Here is a 16785-nt window from a genome sequence, read left to right on the forward strand (position 1 = left end):
TACATACCCATATTATTGTTTTCCTATTTGCTTCCTGTTCTTTTCTATGCTTTTTCTGTTTTCTTCGGGTGTTTTTTTGTTTTATTGCGGAAGGCAATTAATAAGAAATAAATAATCATCTTTCACTATCCCAAGCCAGGTGTGGGCAACCTCAAGCCCAGGGGCCAAATGAGGCCATCTATGCCTCTCTGGTTCTCTCCTGGAACTCTCCCCACACCAAGCCCCTCCTCAGCCACACCCCCTTTGCCCAGGCCACACCCCTCTCCCGCCTTGATTTGCACCCTGCTCGGGTCTGTTTTCCTGGCTGGAATGCACAACAATGCCTCTTGCTTGCTGGCATATGGGTGAGTGTAGAAACCAGCCTAATTGTGCAAAGGTAAAATATACATTGGTTGCTCCAACCACTTTAGCTCTGGCCCTACTCAGCACTGGCATGTGGCCCTTGGAAGGCTAACCAAAAGGTAAGGTGGCCCTTGTGCTGGAAAAGTTTCCTCCACCCCTGACTTAAAGAAAAACATAGTGTTTATAAAGTTGCATGAAAATCAGACACCTGGAACACTCTCACTCAGAAGTGGTTCCCCCGCTTCTTGCATATTCTGGAAATAAACAACATTCTGCTTTTTGTACAAAAAATAGGGTTGCGTTTTTCATACAGGGGAATTTTTGGCCAAAGTTGTTGAGCTTTTTCTAGTTCTGCTCCCAGAGCTATTTTTATGAAACATCAGCAAAAGCGGCATGGGCTGCCATACATCCAGATTTTCTCAGACATTTTACAGATTCCCGCCCAGACACTGCTAGAGACGACTGGATTCTCAGATGTATGCCGACCCTAGTAAAGAATACTGTTAGTTATTCGGGTGCAAGAGAAAGGTAAGGCCGATCGCTGAATTCTCGGTTCCTCAAACAGATGTTCCTCTGGGAACCGTCTTGTTTGTGGTGTGAAAAACGTCAATGCGAGGGATTTCAGCAACTTCTGTTGGTTATTCAAATTAGATTTTCTCTTCCCCTTTGTGGGGAAGGTGGTGACAGTGACAGTAAGATGGGACGACTGAGGGAGAAAGTAGCCTCATTGAGCAAGAGCTGCTTTGATCAACAGACATAAAGAGCTTGGAAATCAATGGCTGAACAGGGCATTTTAGTGTAGATTTGCACCCAAAATGCAGATTTGATAGTCAGTTGTCCACAGCCTCCAACATTTTACAGAAGAAAATAGTATTGTAGGTTTCAGGGGTCTGCCTGTATGATCCCCCTGGGTCCCTTCCAAAGTTAAAATCTTTAAGGGGAAACCTGCTATACCACTCACATCAGTCTTTTCGTAAGATAATGGTGTGAGCTGGCCAGTTAAGTACAACCATTTACATATCCAAACAGGTTGCCCTGTTGCCGTAGAGACAAACAGGTGGGCTTTTCCCCACCTCACCTGAGTGGATGTTACATCATCCTAGGATAGAGAACAATAGACCAATATAGGGTCCTTGCCATTAAAGCAATGAGATTGCATGCTTTTGTCTTAATGCAAAATATTTCAGGTTTTTGCAGAGTTTGGATTTTTGGATAATCAGCAATAACACAAAGCAATCTGAGACATGTTTATGCAGAAGTAAGACACTTCTTACTAGGAACTGTGTTTAGAAGTGCAGTCTTAGCCACTGTATAAAGTGCTGAGTCATGGATTGCAAAGTTTTTGTGTATGTTATCACATTGATGCGCAACCACCGAGCGGGGCACGATTCCTGGGGTTCTGGGTGCTTATTCGGGGTTCATGTTTCCTTTGGAATGAGGCACAGCGGAGACTGCAGTGTCTTTATGATAGATGGTTTTTAGGGTTGCCATATTCTGAAGAGCAAAAAAGAGGAAGCCATGACGACTCTCATTTTAAATACAGTGGTGCCCCGCAAGACGAATGCCTCGCAAGACGGAAAACCCACAAGACGAAAGGGTTTTCCGTCTGCAGAGGCGCTTCGCAAGACGAATTTCCCTATGGGCTTGCTTCGCAAGACGAAAATTGACGAAAAATTTTGAGGGTTTTTTTTTGCTCCAAAACCCCTTTTCCTGAATCGCTAAGCTGCTAAAAGCATTTTAGCAGCAAAACCGCTAATCCCCCAAGCATAAAAAGCCATTTTTAGCCTTTAAAGTGCCAATAGCGCTAATAGCGCTAATCCGTCAATAGGCTTGCTTCGCAAGACGAAAAAACCGCAAGACGAAAAGACTCGCGGAACGGATTCTTTTCGTCTTGCGAGGCACCACTGTACCCCTGCTATATATAGGATATAGAAGCTGTGATATATTGCTGAGGGAGGGGACGGGAGAAAAGAAGAGAAAGGCAAGTCTTCAACCACTAGTTATGTCTATGTCTCATCCAGAAAGGAAAGCCGGAGACATTTTGGCAAATATTAAAAATCCACCCAGACAGAAATTTTACCCCTGGAAAAGAGGATGTGTCCTGGAATAAGAGGACACATGGCAACCCTAGCATATATATAACCTGAGCCTACAGTGGAGGGGTTCACAGCATAAAACCCCAAGAGAGTCTGCTTTTCCCCATAGCTGCAGTCTTGGATTCAATCAGAAACCAAACATTGCTCTGATTCTCTGGCTTCCCAGCCTGTTGCTTTTCTGCTTCTAGCTCACATCACTCAATTCCCAACTCTCACCTTTTGTCCTACCTGCAAGTTGGGGGGGGCTACCCATTTTCTGTCTCGCACAGAGCCCCTTCCTTTGTTCCCTTAGTGGTCCATTACCTAGGTTATCACTTCACCAGGAAACCAGCTTGGCTATGACAACAACTGGAAGGTGGCCCAGGCATTCAGCTGAACCCACACCCAAAAACTCCTAACAATATCCTTAGCAGCAACCCTTACTTGCAATATAGGAACTATATATGAACTTCCCTATATTAGAAGAGAAGTCTGTTTTGTTCCCTTTATCAGCTGAGGGCTGATGGGTAACGGACTGCTGCACAGAATGTATTTATAACTGGAGAAAAAATGGAACTGGGGACTTTTTTGCTCACAGTTAAATTATTAGCATAACAAGCTAGGGAGAGGTGAATCGTCACCAATTTTTGCTTCGATGACTGGCCAGTGTGTTAATCTTATATGCAAATTGTCATGAACTCTTCTTCTTAGGTTTCATCACCATTCATGATACTAGCATCCCCATTCCAGTATGACCCTGAAGAGATTGAATTGCAGGGCTTTTCCGTCAGCTATGATGAAAGACCAGCAATGTTTGGTCCCGCCTCTTCTTTTCAGCTGGTCATTACAGTGGTACCTCAGGTCAAGTACTTAATTCGTTCCAGGGGTCCATACTTAACTTGAAACTGTTCTTAACCTGAAGCACCACTTTAGCTAATGGGGCCTCCTGCTGCTGCTGCGCCGCCGGAGTACAATTTCTGTTCTCATCCTGAAGCAAAGTTCTTAACCCGAGGTACTATTTCTGGGTTAGCGGAGTCTGTAACCTGAAGTGTCTGTAGCCCAAGGTACCACTGTACAAGAACTCTGCAATTTAAGTAATAGTGCCTGAGTTTTCCTCCTTCCTCCCAATCCTTTTTTTCTTTTATGTCATGTCCTTTAAGATTGTAAGCTTGAAGGCAAGAGCTATCTTATCAATGTCATTTGTGAACGGCTTTGCAAGACTTTTCTTGGGGGCAGGCACTGAAATAATGGAATAAAATGCATTAAGCAAATAACTAAATGATAAATAATGCTTATGTGAATAAACATTTGCCAACCATGGATGATTAATTAGGCTCTAGTCTGCAAATGCTTATGCTGCAATGCATCTCTTAGTCTTAAAGATGCCACACAAGACTCATTATTATCATGTGCAATAATAATATCCATATAACCATTCCTCATTGTATAAAAGATTAAACACGCATTGAGGTCAATACCATTTGCAGTGATGCCATCAGGACTTTGGAGCGTTTTGAAATACATGAAGATACACACATTGCCACCTAAAGAGAAGGTGGAGGACATAAGACCATTAAGTGGAAATAACATTAGATCATTACCTAAATACAGAAGTGGACAGATTTCAGGCTTGCAAGATCTCCTTCAGATTTTTTTACTAGCCTGGTAGGGCTGCACAATATATCACTATATTGTTCAAAACTGGTTTTAAGTCCATATTGTGATATTGGCTTCATAATTTTTGACCTGGAAATATATTACAAACCATGCTGTGTGTGTGTGTGTGTGCACGCTCCATCCTTATTTCAATCATTGTGATATATTGGTATTTTGGTATATCACAATGTTGAAAACCAGATATCGCCCAGCCCTAGAGCCTGGCGCAAAAGTCATACACTCAGAAATAAAGAATTTTTTTCTGAGTTCAAGAACAGAATGGAGCTGACAGTTCTTCTTCACAAAAATCCCCTTCTGGTTACCCCATAGGAACATTATTATGCCAGACCACTGGTCCATATAGGTAAGGTAAAGGTAAAGGTCCATTGAATGTTTAAGTCCAGCCAAATTTCAGGCTGAGGGAACTGGCGTTTGTCCACAGACAGCTTTCCAGGTCATGACTATACCACTTCTGGCGGAACGGGGAGCCAGAGAGCATTGAAATGCCGTTTACCTTCCCGCCACAGCAGTACCTATTTATCTACTTGCGCTGGTATGCTTTCAAACCGCTAGGTTGGCATATAGCTCAGTATCGTCTACACTGGCCGGCAGTGCCTCTACAGGATTTTAGACAGAGAGTGGCTTCCAGTCCCTACCTGGAGCTGTTGGGGATTGAACCTGGGATCTTCTGCATGCAAAACAGATGCTCTGTCCCTGAGCTATGGCCCTTTCCCCATCAGACATAGGAACACAGGAAGCTGCCTTATCCTGAGCCAGGCCATTGGTCCATCTAGATCAGTACTGTCAACCCTGACTGGCAGCAGCACTCCAGGGTTCTAGATAGTCATTCCCAAAGATGCTGGGGATTTAATCTGGCATGCAAAGGAGAGGCTCTACCACCAACCTACAGCCCTTCCTCAAACATATTCGTCACTTGAGCAGTATAATTTGTCAGCTCATGTGGTGTAGTGGTTAGAATGCCAGACTAGGACCGGGGAGACCAGGGTTCAAATCCCCACTTGGCCATGAAGCTCATTGGGTGACCTTGGACCAGTCAGTTCCTCTCAGCCTAGCCTACCTCAAAGGGTTGTTGTACTGATTGAATAAGGATGGACAGAACCATGTGGGCTGCCTTGAGCTCCTTGGAGCAAAAGGATATAAATGCAACATCACAGAGTGTTGGGCTGATGGAGGAGAGTCGTTTTGTTGTTACCACTGTTAAACAAGCTAGCGTAAGAAATCCTTGCTGATCTACTTGCAAATCAGCCAGCAGATCCAGATCTACTGTCTCCTCCAGACCGATCCAATAATTTGCAAAGGTTGCCCAGCTGTGTGTGTGTGTGTGTGTGTGTGTGTGTGTTTCAAACCCTCATAAATTATATAGCCCCTATTTTTCCTCCAGTGCGCCTAATATATGTCAGCCCCGTCCATTTCTGCAGCAGCAATCAGATAACAGTGAAAAGAGGAAAACAAGACAGCCTACAAGCTGAGTTTCACTGGCATTCAAATTCTGCACCAGATAACCCATCTGTGGAGAATTATAAGTAGGCAGGGGAGAGAGGGGAGGGAAGCAGAAGATGAAAAGCCCTATATATTTGTATGGAAATGCAGCCAATTGCACATTGCAGGGGACCGTCCTCTGATGTGCTGTTTCCTGTGTTGAGAAAGAAGGCACAAGCTAGAACAAAAAATGGGTATGGAGAAGTTCCAGCCCACAAGGCTATACTAGTCTGGCTGGAAGAAGACGGAAGAAGAAGGGAGCCATCTGGGGATGAGAAAACCAAAATGAGGCATGAGTGCACAGTAACTTCCTGCACACAACTCAATAAGCCTGTGTGTGTGTTTCCCCGCAAATGATCCTCAACCCCAAGTTCAGGCAAAATAGCCCAGAGTTGATTGATGCTGTTGCCAAGGTGTGTTTGCATAAGCACCGCCTCAAAAAGGAAAGTTAATCTCGTGCTTTCCGTGTGAATACATGCCATAGCAAAGGTAAAGGTAAAGGTTAAAAGGGTGGCGCTGTGGTCTAAACCACTGAGCCTCTTGGGCTTGCCAGTCAGGTCAGCGGTTCGAATCCCCGCGACGGGGTGAGCTCCTGTTGCTCTGTCCCAGCTCCTGCCAACCTAGCAGTTCGAAAGCACACCAGTGCGAATAGATAAATAGGTACCACTGCAGCAGGAAGGTTAACGGTGTTTCTGTGCACTGCTCTGGTTTCCGTCACGGTTTCCGTTGCACCAGAAGCAGTTTAGTCATGCTGACCACATGACCCGGAAAGCTGTCTGTGGACAAACGCCGGCTCCCTCGGCCTGAAAGCAAGATGAGCGCTGCAAACCCATAGTTGCCTTTGACTGGACTTAACCATCCAGGGATCCTTTACCTTACCTTTATCTTTACATGCCATATGTGATGGCCTGGGATTCCGATTCGGAGGATGAAACAGAGGAATCCCGGCCTGCACAGGAGTCCCCGCCTCCAGGGCCGGCTGAACTGGGGCCAGGCCTAGATGCTGAAGAGCCTGCACCTGTGGCAGTGCATCAGGAGCTGGCCCCAGGTGAAGCCCTTCTGGCCCCAGAGAGGCTTGACGACTCAGTGGCCACAGGTGAGCCTCCTCCAGGGCCCAGTAACCCTTCGGCCTCTCCTGATCTGCAGAGGTTTAGAGCAGAGAGGCGAAGGGAACTGGTTGCCCCCAGGAGGAGTGCTCGCCTTAAGGCCAGAGGAGGCGGGGCTCCTGGGGGCCGGGACCGCCCCTGGCATTAGAAGAGGATAAAAGCCCAGTCAGCCCGGCCCCAGGTTGCGGGAGCAACGTCGTTGTTGGCTTCGGACCTTCCTGCGTTCTTGATCCCTGCTCGGCCTCCTGTTCCTGACTATCCGGTACTCCTGTTCCCTGCTCGGCCTCCTGTTCCCGACCATCCGGTGTTCCTGTTCCCTGCACAGCCTCCTGTTCCAGCGTTCCTGTTCCCCGCCCGGCACTCTGCCTCGGACCTTGCCCCTCTTCGTGTGGACTTTGCTACACCCAAGGTACCTTACCCCCGGGACCAGCACAGTTTGCTCCCGCCACCTCCCGCACTCCCCCTTCGTCGGGGTGCGTTCGGGAAGAGCCAGAGGCCATGGCTGAACAGGCGGCTGCACTGGTGGCTTTGGCCCAGGAGAACCAGGCCTTGTCTCACACCGTGCAGCAGCTCAGTGACGCGGTTGAGGCACTTCAGCAACGCTTGGAAGCCCTACCGGCTCCTGGGGCCGACGCCCCGGCTCCGGGCAAGTACCCAGTGGCTTTGCCTGAGAAATTTGATGGAGCCCCGGCCAGCTTTCCCATGTTCCTGGCCCAGGCCAAACTGTATATTCAGGGGCGAGCCCGGAACTTTCCGGACGACCGTACCAAGGTGCACTTTTTGATTAGCTTGTTAAAGGACCAGGCGGCCAAGTGGGCGTTGCCGCTACTCAGGCAAGACTCCCCCTTGCTGGCAGACTATACGGGGTTTTGCAATCGTTTGGAGGCCGCGTTCGGCAACCCCCAGAAAGAGAGTCAAGCCAACCGGGCGATTCGGCATTTGAAACAGGGCAAGTCCACGGTGGCCACATATACCACGGAGTTCCGGCTGTTGGCACAGGACTTGACCTGGAATGACTCGGCACTGCGGGACCAGTATCTCGAAGGGCTTTCGGACGAGGTACTGGACCAGTTGGCCACAATGGAACGCCCCACCACGCTGGACACTCTCATTCAACGGAGTCTACAAATAGGCGACCGGTTGGAGGATCGTCGTCAGGCCCGGGGTCGCCGACACTTCCAGTTCACGGCACCAGCTTTTTCCGGCAGCCCCACGGTCACAACTGATTTAACGGAGGAGCCTATGCAGCTCGGGGCAGTGCGGCCACGCCTTTCCCCCGCAGAGAAGGCGCGGCGTCGGGATGGAAATCTCTGTCTTTACTGTGGCGGAAGTGGACACTTCGCTCGGTCCTGCCCTGAGAAACGCCAGCCGCAGGGAAACCGCCAACCCCAGTAGCTGATGGCCCTAGCTACCGGGGGTCCCAAACCGTACAGAATGGGCCCGCACCAATGGACTTGCAACATCTTATGGTTTCGGTACGTTTATACCCTCCAGGTGGGCCCTGGATCCTCACCCATGCTTTGGTAGATTCAGGGGCAACCCGCTCCTATATGGACGCGGCTTTTGCCGCCCATCATCAGGTGCCACTTCGGAACAAGCCAGTACCGGTCCAGGTGGAAGCGATTGACGGACGACTTCTGCGTTCAGGTGCCGTTACTCAGGAGACCCAGCCTCTGGTCCTGTGTCTCCAGCAGCACCGGGAGTTGCGAACTTTGGACATTGCCTCTATGCCCCGCTTCCCCCTGGTGCTCGGGATGGACTGGCTGGAGGCCCACAACGTTCAGATTGACTGGGTCAAACGGACCGTGCACTTCCCAGACCCATGTTCCCATGCTCAATCCGGAACGCTGGCGGCCGCGCCCTCAGAGGAGGCAGCACCCACGCTCCCAGCCGTGTACCAGGACTACCAGGACGTGTTCGAGGAACGGGGGGCAGACCAGCTGCCGCCGCATCGGCCTTTTGACTGCGGCATAGACCTCCAACCCGGAGCGCCTTTACCAGTGAGTCGCTTATATTCCCTAACAGAGCCAGAGCGCGAGGCTTTGCAGGACTTCTTGCGCAAGAACCTGGAGCGTGGGTTCATTAGGCCTTCCACCTCGCCCACCGCGGCGCCGGTGCTTTTTGTTAAGAAGAAATGTGGGGAACTCCGCCCTTGCCATGATTACCGAGCCCTGAACAAAATTACCGTCCCAGACCGGTACCCCTTGCCCCTTATCTCGGAGCTGCTGGAGCGGGTGCAAGGGGCACAGGTGTTCACCAAGCTGGACCTCCGGGGGGCCTACAACTTGATTCGGATCCGAGCCGGGGATGAGTGGAAGACAGCGTTTGGGACCCGGTACGGGCAGTTCGAATATTTGGTTATGCCTTTCGGTTTGTGCAACGCGCCTGCTGTGTTTCAACGCTACATCAACCACGTGTTTCAGGACCTGTTAGACAAGTACGTGGTGGTGTATTTGGATGACATACTGATTTACTCCCGTGACCCGGCTCGCCATGAGGGACATGTCCGGACCGTGCTGCAGCGCTTGCGTGAGCACCGTTTGTACGCAAAGCTCAGCAAGTGCGAGTTCCAACAGCGGACTGTGGACTTCCTTGGTCACCGGCTCTCTCCAGATGGGGTGCAAATGGACCCGGGGAAGGTGACAGCGGTTCAAGAATGGGCGGCACCCCGGAACCGCAAGGACCTACAGCGTTTCCTGGGGTTCGCCAATTACTACCGGACCTTCATCGCTGATTATGCTCATCGCACCACCCCGTTGACCCGGCTACTGCGCCCAAAGACGCCGTTTTCCTGGGACAAGGAGGCAGAGGAGGCGTTTCAGGGGTTGAAGGCCTGTTTCCAGAGGGCACCAATCTTACAACATCCTGACCCCTCTCGACCCTTTGTGGTGGAGACCGACGCTTCCAGTACGGCTCTCGGTGCCGTCTTGTCTCAACAGATTGGTCCTGAAGCGCCACTCTTACCCTGTGCCTTCTATTCCCGCCAGCTCCTACCAGCGGAGCGTAACTATACTGTGTGGGAGCGGGAACTACTGGCCATCAAGGTAGCCTTTGAGGTCTGGCGCCACCATCTTGAGGGGGCACGACATCCGGTGGAGGTGAGAACCGACCACCGGAACCTGGAGTACCTCCAGACCACCCGCAAGCTGAACCAAAGACAGATCCGGTGGGCGTTGTTCTTTTCCCGGTTCCAGTTCCGGATCCGCTACATCCCTAGCTCTCAGAATCAGAAGGCGGATGCCCTGTCCCGGAAACCTGACGACAACGCAGACACGGTACAGCAAGCAGAACCCACCACGATCCTACCTCCGGCTGCATTCCTGGCCACCCAGGAGGCGCAGCCACTGCAGGTTCGGGTGCGGGAACAGCAGCGGGTCGACGCTTGGGCCCAGGAACGACTCCGGGAGCTGGCTGAAGGGTCCAGCCCACAGTATCCGGGGCTGGTCCTGCATCAGGGCCTTCTGCTGCACCACGGTCGTTTGTACATCCCGCCAGGGCCACTACGGCTGGAGGTTCTCCGGATGGCCCATGATGCCCCAGCAGCGGGGCACTTTGGACGGTATCGGACCACCCATCTGGTCAGTCGAGAGTTTTGGTGGCCCCGCCTGAAGGCTGACGTGGCTCGCTACGTTGCTGGTTGTGATGTCTGCCGGCGCGCCAAGGGACCTACCGGGCGACCCCCCGGCCTACTTCAGCCATTGCCAGTTCCACCGCACCCTTGGCACACGGTTTCGTTGGACTTTGTAGTGGACTTACCCTCGTCTCGTGGCTGTACCTGCCTTCTGGTTTTCTCCGACCATTTCACCAAGATGGTGCACTGCGCTCCCTGTCCATCTGTACCCACAGCCAAGGAAACTGCTCAGCTGTACCTTCAGCATGTCTTCCGCCTGCATGGCCTACCTGAGCGCGTGGTGTCCGACCGGGGCGTTCAGTTCACATCCCGGTTCTGGCAAGCACTACACCAGACCCTCGGGACGGAGGTCTGCCTCTCGTCAGCCTATCACCCACAGACCGATGGCCAGACGGAACGGGCGAACGCGGTGCTGGAGCAGTACCTCCGGTGTTACTGCAGCTACCAGCAGGATGACTGGGTCGACCACCTGGCATTGGCGGAGTTCGCCTACAATAACGCGGTGAATGCGTCCACCCAGCAGACCCCGTTCCAGGCCAGTTATGGTTATCATCCACGGCTGTTTCCAGAGGTGCTGCCGACATCCGCAGTCCCGGCGGTGACGGAGTGGCTTCAAGAGCTCCAGTCCCAGCAACAGCTTTTGGTGGAGCAACTGCACCAGGCCAAGGAAGCGTACAAGGCCCAGGCCGACCGCCACCGCCAGGTGGGGCCGGAACTTCGCGTCGGTGACCTGGTTTGGCTCTCCACTCGCCACCTCCACCCCTCTCGACCTTCGCGGAAGTTGGACGCCCGCTTCACCGGCCCGTTCCCTATCGTAGACCAAGTCTCTCCTGTGGCATTTCGTCTCCGGTTACCCGCAACCCTGAAGGTTCACCCGGTCTTCCACAGGTCCCTTTTGAGTCCGGTGGCCCCACCCGACGAGTTCCACCCGAACCGTCCCCGACCGCAGCCAGTGTTGGTTCGGGGAGAGCCTGAGTACGAGGTGGAACGCATCCTGGACTCCCGATACCGCAGGGGGAAGCTGCAGTATCTCATTGACTGGAAGGGGTACGGACCGGAGGACCGTTCCTGGGAACCAGCGGCCAACGTCCACGCACCTGCCTGCCTCCGAGAGTTCCATGCGACGTACCCCGGCAAGCCGGGTCCGGACCCTCGGTTGAGGGGGGGGCCTGGGAGGGGGGATGGTGTGATGGCCTGGGATTCCGATTCGGAGGATGAAACAGAGGAATCCCGGCCTGCACAGGAGTCCCCGCCTCCAGGGCCGGCTGAACTGGGGCCAGGCCTAGATGCTGAAGAGCCTGCACCTGTGGCAGTGCATCAGGAGCTGGCCCCAGGTGAAGCCCTTCTGGCCCCAGAGAGGCTTGACGACTCAGTGGCCACAGGTGAGCCTCCTCCAGGGCCCAGTAACCCTTCGGCCTCTCCTGATCTGCAGAGGTTTAGAGCAGAGAGGCGAAGGGAACTGGTTGCCCCCAGGAGGAGTGCTCGCCTTAAGGCCAGAGGAGGCGGGGCTCCTGGGGGCCGGGACCGCCCCTGGCATTAGAAGAGGATAAAAGCCCAGTCAGCCCGGCCCCAGGTTGCGGGAGCAACGTCGTTGTTGGCTTCGGACCTTCCTGCGTTCTTGATCCCTGCTCGGCCTCCTGTTCCTGACTATCCGGTACTCCTGTTCCCTGCTCGGCCTCCTGTTCCCGACCATCCGGTGTTCCTGTTCCCTGCACAGCCTCCTGTTCCAGCGTTCCTGTTCCCCGCCCGGCACTCTGCCTCGGACCTTGCCCCTCTTCGTGTGGACTTTGCTACACCCAAGGTACCTTACCCCCGGGACCAGCACACCATAGCAGAGGTGTACTGTAGTTTGGGGGGCAGGGTGTCCGTGCCACGCATTTCTCCTGGGCGTGACGCAGTGGCTCGGGCGCCTGCAGGCTCCACGCTGCCCTAAAGGGCAGTGTGGGGCTTGCGTCTGCCCACCGCCTTTCCCTCAGCTGCCCTACAGAAGAGGGGGAGGTGGCAGATAGACTGCATACAACCTCTGCGGTGCACCTTGCCATGGTTCGCCCCACCTCCCTGGGCGCCTAAGCAATTAGTTATGCTGCTGTGCCATAGTTTTAAAGCATATGACTCTCCACCCCCAAAATCATGGGAACTGTAGTTTAAGGGTGCAGTTGGGTGGACTACAGTTCCCAGGATTTTTGCGAGAGGGTGTTATGTGCTTTAAATTTATGGCACACATGCAGAATGTTTGCTCCTACCTTTCCTTCAAGGAGGTCAGGGCAGAATACGATGTTTCCTTGATCGCCTTTCAGGGGGAATATTATTATTATATTTCTACCCCACCTTTCCTCCAAGGACCTCAGTGTGGCATACATGGTTCCTCTCCTTCATTTTTTCCTCACGACAGCCCTGTAAGGTAGGTAAGGCTGAGAGTCAGTGACTGGCTCAAGGTTACCCAGTGAACTTCATGGCAGAGTGGGGATTCGAACCCTGGTCTCCGAGGTGCCCATCCAAATTGCTATCCTGAAATATACTTGGAGTTGAGAGTGGATTTCTTGCTCTTTATTCAGCTCATAGTGGTGAGGAGGAATGGAAGTTCCCCCAGAATGTCTGCTTTATATACATCATTTACACAATGGGCCCCACATGATTAGCTAATTCTGGGATTTTCCTGTAGGCCAATCAGGTTGCGGATTCACTTCCACCTGGAGCTGGATTGGGTGGCTCCTGTGGACCAATCAGACTGCTGCATTCTGGGTCCTATTGTTCTAGGACCAGACTGCTGCATTCTGACTCCTATTGTTCTAGGACCAATCAGACTACTGCATTTTGGATCCTATTCAACTCAGTACATAACATATCCACTGCAACGCACTGGCTCTTGTAAAAACAACAGGAGGCAAGTGTAATGATTACTCTCCATGTTAGCTTTGATTGCTGGAATTCTTTATCCCATGATATTCTGCCATCTGATGCTGGCTGTTTCGCCCTCATGGGCAGTCCGGCCCTGAGAGAGAGGTCCTTCTTGGTAGTGGCATGGCTGTAGAATGCCTCCTCAGAAAAAGTAACATGGCACTACCCTCATGGTCTTTTTAGCGCAGTGCGAAAGCCCTTTTGATTCACCCTGGCCTTTTCAACGACTAGTATTTTTAAGCGAAACTTGGGCTCTCTTTGTGTAAAGCTGAGTTTTATTTTAATGAGTGGCAAATGCTGCTTTTCTGCCTACAGAAAGAAAGGCAAAGATAACTTTTGTGCTGCATTTTAGGAGTTTTGCTGATGCTTTTACTTATTACCTTGTCAGTTAATATTGCATTCTATTCTTTGCCCTGACAGCCCCCACAAGTAATATGGATGACCCTATAATTCTCATCATAAATAAAAGATGGTTTTTATTCAACTACCAGTGTGAATGTAGTTTACTCCAGATTCTGTTTCCATGGTAACCTTGACATTCACAATTTTGCTTCTGTAGCGTCTACAGGCATCATTCTATAGGCATATCCCCCAACATTTCTCTGATGAAAATAGGAATGTCCTGTTCCATCATCATCATCATCATCATCATCATCATCATTCCTCACCCAACTGACTGGGTTCCCCCAGCCACTCTGGACAACTAACAACATAAAACATAAAAACATAATAAAACATTAAACATTTTTTTAAAATCCTTACCTACCGGTATATAGGACTGCCTTCAGATGTCTTCTAAAGCTTGTGTAGTTACTTATCTCCTTGGCTCAGGAGTTGTATAATACCCTCCAACACTTCTCTGTTGAAAATAGGGATGTCCTAAGGAAAAGCGGGACACTCTGCGATCAAATCAGAAACCGGGACGGCTTCTGTAAATCCAGGGCTGTCCCTGGAAAATAGGGACACTTGGAGGGTCTGTCCTTGGGGACTCTTGTCTCAGCAAGCCTGTCTGGTCAGTTCACTCCTGACTGCGGTGCCGGCTCTCCATTGGGTAGGTTTGCCATACGTCTGGAATCTCCCAGACATAGCTGGTATTCAGTCCTCGTAAACAGTGTCTGGGTGGAAATCGCTGAAATGTCCAGGAAAATCCGGACGTATGGCAGCCCACGTTGGTAGTGTAGATTTTGATGGATTTTGTGTCCGGATCTTCACTTTTAAAAATATAGCAACCCTACCACTGCGGCAAAGGGGGCACTGCCTCACCAAGCTCAGCCTGTCCTCAGCCAACCCTCACTCACCTACCTCCTTATTTACAACTAGTCCAGGGGTTCCTACTGGCTGTCACCCTCTGCTCCTCCTTAGTCACAGCGTTGCCTCTTGTAGAACTCAGCAGGGAAGAGGATCCAAGTAAAACCAGAATGATTTGGCTTTGCCTTTCATTGGCTCTGGGTCCCTGCTTTCTGCTCTACCAATCCCAATAGGCAGCAGGCTCTATTGTTAGGTTAGTTGACTTATATTTCTGGAAGGCATTGCTGGGTTATTGGGAGTCAACTGGTGTTGGTGTTCTTGTTATTATCTAGAGCAGAGGTTTCCAACTCTTGATGTGCGAGCTCCATTCAGACGTTCTGCTGAGAGGTTGCAGAACAGCTGAACATATTTGTGTTTGGCCATGCAGCTTCATTCGTGTTTGTTTTAACCCAATGACTGAGATCAACTTCAAAGATATTTTGATCCAATGGACGATGGTCTATATGGTTGTGCTTGTTTAAAAAACTGTTGCTAATTGTGTTCTGTACGTTGTAAAAATGCTCTGGCATATTTTTTATTTGCTGTTTATTTAAGATGTTTTAACAAAGTTGCTTAGAGTTTAAACTGACGTGGTATATAAATTGTCCAAAAAAAATATTTTTAAAAAATGAGCAATGCCTGTGCTTTCAATGGGGGGTGGGAAGAACAGTTTATTAGATGGTCTACAAAGATCCCAGAAAATTTTCAAGTGATCCGTAAAAAAAACACAAGAAACCCTGACCTAGAAGTAATTTGGGTTGCTTGCAGGTAGTTTGTGAGCCAGCCTGGAGTAGTCATTAGAGTAGAGGTAGACAACATGATGTCCTCCAGTTGTTTTTGCTTCAGGCCTGTTTTCAAGATTACCAGGTTGTTAGGGAATTGCAGCTGTCATAGGGCCTGCAAGAAACTGTAAATGTTGCTGGGATCAGGAGCTGTGTTTGGACCTCTGAGGTCATTTGCAATGTTCTCCTCTCGTCAGTGCAGCACCAGAGCAGCTGAAGATGTTGTATAATTCTGTTTGGCATGCATTCAGTGAGACACACGGAGAGTTCATTATCAATACATAAGCGCACACATATGTGCACACATTTCGTTTATAAATTATTTTGTTGCTTGCATTTTATTCATCGAATGGGGCTGGTTCAACAATGGATGGCAGATCCACTGTGCAGACTAGACGGAACATTGCCACAGTCAGAGAAGAACCACTGGTGCAGCATGAAAACTGCCAGTACATTTTAGCAAGTAGCACGTAAGCGGCACACAAAACACTACCAAACCATTCTACATTCTAAATCTTATAGTAATAATCCAAAAATTGAGAGTTATGCACAAGATCTACTACAGAAGCCACAAACAGAAAACTCATTCAGTCTTTAGAGTGCCTTTACCCAGGCTCCTGTGGATATCAACAAAGGTAACTTTGATCTGTTACCGGAAAAATCCGAGGGCTCCCTTGGACAAAAAGTAAAGACACCAACCAGAGTAAATTGGAGCAAATCAGCAGCCTGTAGGCTTGGCCTTTATTGTACTGTTGCAGCAGGGTGTTCCCCTCACTCGCAGGAGAGAGGAAAGACACAGAAAAATGGTGTGCAAGACCTTATAAAAACTTTTGAAATTCCCCTCCTCTAGGTCAAGCCCACCCCCAGAAACATCATGCATACATTACAGTAAGGAGGGGTTGAGGGAGGAGTTGTGGTGGTAACCTGAGTGTCCTGTCACCTGGCTGGTTCCCCTCTTTCCCCCCTCCCATGAGTCATTTTCTGAAGACAAAGGTAGTCGGCAGTTTCCTGCCCCCTGAGGGGAAATCCAATCACTGTTCTTTTGTTATAGTCCGTGTTGAATCCACTCGTGTATGCAGTCTGTAGTGTAGTTGATGGTCTTTTGTCTAGGACCATCAGGGTTGGCATAGCAACTGGGCAGGGCTCCTGTGGATGTGCTGCTATGCTCAAGGGATTATGGTGGCCTGTATCAAACCTTCCCCATTTTGTAGTCCTTCCTTCATGGAGTAAAATAAAAGTGGAACAGTGCAAATCTGATGTATGGTTGATTTTCTATGAATTTATAACAGAAGTGTAGCGTATGAAGTGTGTGTGAAGTCTGTACAAACTAAATGATGGGGGGGGGAGTTCCTGCTACAGATCAAACGAAGTGTCGGTGATGTTATGCACAAGAGTTAGACAGGGTGCCAGCGTTTATCACCTGTTTCGCTCATGAAGAGTCTCGGGCTTCTTCAGTAAATTCTCTCTCACACTTTTGATACATTTATAATCATTCAAGTCCATATGTT

The sequence above is a fragment of the Podarcis tiliguerta genome (genome assembly GCF_965153285.1).
Source record: "Podarcis tiliguerta genome assembly, chromosome: 8".
In the NCBI taxonomy this organism is placed as follows: domain Eukaryota; kingdom Metazoa; phylum Chordata; class Lepidosauria; order Squamata; family Lacertidae; genus Podarcis; species Podarcis tiliguerta.